Genomic DNA, 4904 nt, shown 5'->3' on the forward strand with positions numbered 1-4904 from the left:
ACGAGCCTCTAAGGTTCGAGTCCATTATCATGAAGATTCTTTGAAGCCCGTCCGAAAAAAAAAAAGAGGCTTTGAAGAAACCCGTCAGTAGTTGTGGTACAATCATACTTTCATCTACAATATTACGAAGAATTACAATAGTCCTGTCCAAAATTAAAAATAAACTTATAAAAGTAAAATAAAATGAAATAAATTCGCCCAACATAAAAATAAAATTGATCAAATTTTTTAATTTAAAGTTCTATTCACCAATAAATTTAAAACAAAATCAGAGTCATTCAAACTAAAAAAGCATAGTCCAGTGACACATCACTTTGTCTCTTAACAAAAAAACCGAAAATTTTAATCTTATTTAAAACATAAAAAAAAAAGTGAATGGATATCATGACCTACAATAATGATGAAACAGCCCCTTTTTATTTTATCTGATAGCAAAGACACAATACTCGTTCGTTTATATAAGTGTTAAGAGATTCGAATTCTATCTTGTATATATAATAATTTATTAATTAGCGACAAACTTTTAAATAAAATTTAAATTCGCAATAAAATAGTTTTAACCCGTTTGACGGAAGGATACCCTAAAAAAAAAAAAAAAACCCAGAATGGCAAGGACTAGTTTTAGGACGGTACCATGAATTGAGATATAATACAAGCAATTATTGAATATATAGATTATTTGGCGTATTATTGACACCTACATAACAAATAAGTTAAAAGAAAATGAAAGATTCTTTTAATTGTTAATTCTGAGTTAAATATTAAAATTTTATCTTTGTTCAACATAATAGATAGGACATACATCATTAGCGTTAATTAATTCCAATAATGTTTAAACTATTAAGGTATGATGACATATGTGTCGAATACTTTTGTCTCCAAATTACTTTGTGTGTGAGAGCTGGATTTTGATTGGAGCCACATTGTATAGTCGAAAAGTACAATAGTTTATGATTGGACGTACACAAATAATTCAATTTAAAAGCTTTTGATAAAGGAAAAAGACGAATGCATAAATATATAATTAATAATATTCATAGACAATTTGAGTTGTATTACACAATGAACGAAAGATAATGAACCGTCTTCCATCAGCAATTTATATTTTTTATTATGATGAGAAAGAAAATAAGCGTTTAGTGTCTTATAATAAAAAATTGAATTAAAGGTTAAAGTTTACTTCAGCAGAATATAAAGTGAAGATACTTAAGTTACTAACAACCCCACAACTGGCATGAAATACTGAACTAATTTACGTAATATGACAAAGACTTGTTATACGCGGGCTAAAATAAGTTTAAGTAAATAAATTACTAGTATCAATTTTTTTTTAGTTAATTTTATGAAAAATTGATAGTTGAGAACTGTTAGATAATAATTAAGTCAAATTTATTAAATTATTTAACGAGATTTTTAACTATCAACTTTACATAAAAATAATTATAAGTAGTCTACAACTGAGTTTTCACTGTCTTTTTTTCTTTTGTTTTATGTAAGCACTCATAATTTTTTTTTTGGTGACTAGCACTCATAATTTAATTTCATGCAATTTATTCATTATATTATTTTCTAAACTGATCATTATTTTATTTATAATTTTATATTTGTATAACGAACTGAAATTGGTGAATAATACTTAAAAATCAATACAATAATAGTGAATTTCAATCAATACTATAACAAATTGTCAAATAAATCTAATATAAAATTCACTAAAAATGAGCTTTTGTTAAGTTTGAATTTTAATTTTCTTTTAATAGATTTAAAATATTTTTATTTTAAAAAATTTAAGATATATTTTTTCTTATAATAAATGTACACTTTAATATCAATTATGCAATATCAAAACTTTCTCATCCATATGTGTTAGTTGCTATTTGTACTTCTACATTAGACATTCAAATTATTTTTAGTAGTTTATATTTAAGTTACTAATGGTTTTCAATTAAAATTACTAGCCACTTTTTAAAAAGTGATCACTTTTTGAAGAAGAAGAGGAAGTATTGCAAACAAATAAAATAAAGAAATGAAAGAAAACGGAGAGAGAAGGAAGAGAGTTAAAAAAATAAGAGAAAATTATTTTTCCTTCTTCTGCGAGATGTTAAAATAATACTCCCCTCCTCTCTATTTTATAAATGTATATTCTCGTCCCTTCTATTTTTTAAAAAATATTCTCTTAATCCATTTTAAACTCTTTGTGTTAATTAACGTTAACTTTATTCATTTTTTAAGAAAAAATACGCATTAGCAAAAATTTTATTTTTTATCATTAAATTTGCTTACCAAAATACTCTTTAATAAATTATTCTTTTATTGTTTAAATTATCCTTTTAAAAAAATTTAATAATTATATTTAAGCAAAATTTAATAATAAAAAATAAAATTTTTGCTAATGAATATTTTTTCAAAAAATATTTATTTTTTCTTAAAAAATGGATAAAGTTAATATTAGTTAACACAAAAAATTTAAAATAGATTAAAAATGATGTTTTTTAAAAGTTAGAAGGAAGGAGAATGTATATTTATAAAATAGAGGAAATAGGAGTGTCATTTTAACACTTCATAGAAGAGGAAAGTGAAATTTTCTCAAAAATTAATAATACAGAGAGAATGTCAACTAAATGAATGTATGAATATTTAGTGTAAATGTGTATCTAATAGCAAATACAAATTAATAGTTTTATTTATTTTTTCCGCGTATAAAGTATAAAGTAATGGAAAATACAGAAGCTTTATTCACCAAAACTGAATTTAATGATTGTCTAAATTGGCATATAGGAAATAGAAATGTTAGGTGTTGAAGCCTTTTGGTATTTATGTTAGATATCCTTTTCTTTTTCTTTTTTTTTCACAACCAAACTTAATTTGCTCCATTTTTGTTTGTACTTTCTCCTTTAATTCATAGGTTTGGGGTTTCCTAAACTCCTTCCGATCAGATTTTTGCATTGCCTCACAATTCTATGTTTCAATTTCTTTTGATTTTTTTTTATTCAAAATCAAACGAGTCAAATGAATAAAATTACCAAACAACACAACAAACTCTATTTAACATTGCAAAAAAAAAAAATGCAACCATCTTTCAAACCATTTCATCTGAACTACACGTAAATTCTAAGAGAAAACAACACAAAATAAAAAAAAAAAAAGTAAAGTATTGTTTTTGTCCCTAACGTTTGGGGTAAGTCCTATTTGTGTCCTTAATATTTAAATCGTCCTATTTGTATCCCAAACATTTATAAAAGTGATTCAATGTTATCCTACTATCAATTATACTAACAAATCAGATTATATTTTTCAATTATTCTCACTTGGATGTATTCATTCTCAATTAGGTCTCACTTGGATGTGTTCGATTTTAATATTATACCCACTATTTGTGTTTAGATTCAATTATGTCCCTAGAAAAGTGAATTATATAAATGTTGTAGGAATTAGTTTCAACTTTTGATGATTTATTTTTCGGAGTGGATCATCGATTCTATCTCAGACATTTGTATTCTAACTTCAAGAAGAGATTTCTAAAACTCAAACTAAAGCGCTCATGATGTGTAATTAACGGTCACTTTTACAAACGTTAGGGATACAAATAGGACGATTTAAACGTTAGGGACACAAATAGGCTTTACCCCAAACGTTAAGGACAAAAACGATACTTTACTCTAAAAAAAATTAAAAAAAAAAGACAGAATGTCTAGTAAAACAACATAGAAATTTTGCAACACAACATATAATAAATAATTTTTTTAAAGGAAAGTGCCCAACACATTAAAAGTTGAGTATATTACAATAGACTATTAAATATCTTTTTTTTTTTTCATTTTGATGGTATCTCTCAACTGGAGAGATAAATGACTAATTTGTTACAAATTTGAGTTCTATTTAAGAGTCTGTTACTTATATACACAAGACAAAATTCAAACTCAGCTCTTGACACTTACTTAGGCTTAGTTTGGTAAAGTTTTTATTTTTTAAAAATAGCTTATAAAAGTTAACTTTTAAAAGATGGCTTTTTAAAAGTTGTAGTATTTATGTTTGGTAAATCAAATAAAAAATAGCTTTTAATAAACATAAGCAACATCAATTGTGTTTGGTAAAATAGCTTTTAAAATTTAAAAATACTATAATAAATATAAATACAATTATTAAATTTAAAAATTAGTTAACATATAAGATTATATTAGACTTTTAAATTTTAAAAAGCACAAGCCAACTTTGAAAAGCTCTATTCTAAGTGCTTTCAAAAGTACCCCAATCTTTTAAAAGCTGCAAATACAAGTACATGATCTTTTTGATTTATCAAACACAAAATGAGGAGCTTGAGCTTTTAAAAAGCACAAGCACCTCTTCAAAAAGCTTTACCAAACCAAGCCTTAGTGAACTGACAGCTCAAGTTGGTTAACCAAACAACATATAAATCCTAACAAAACAACACAAAAATTATACTAGAACAAGAGAGTTTTTAACAAAATAGCTTAGGTTTTTCTTTGTTATTCCACAAATTCAATGGTCATGAATTGAAGTTCAAACAAGAATTATACACTTGTTTCAATAGGAACAATGCAAGTTGATTCGTTTGAGTGATTCAAACAAGTTGACTCATTTTAATATTTTATTCTAGGCCCTGTTTGGGCATGTAAACATTAGAATCACCAATCATAAAAGTTGTAGATATTTTTCTTCTCATAAAAAACGGACACCAATTTGCTTCTTTTGGATTTGAAAAGAGAGTTATGCCTTGATCTTTGAAGCATATTTTGGTTGAAATAGACGTTAACTTTTGACTTTAAAACTTACATTAAATATAATCTTTGAAATGATACTAATATTAATAAGAAGAAATCATATCATTTAAAAAAAATCAGTAAAATATTATCATTTGTAACTATTAAATCCATTAAATAAAT

Source organism: Arachis ipaensis, chromosome B09 (assembly GCF_000816755.2).
Source record: "Arachis ipaensis cultivar K30076 chromosome B09, Araip1.1, whole genome shotgun sequence".
In the NCBI taxonomy this organism is placed as follows: domain Eukaryota; kingdom Viridiplantae; phylum Streptophyta; class Magnoliopsida; order Fabales; family Fabaceae; genus Arachis; species Arachis ipaensis.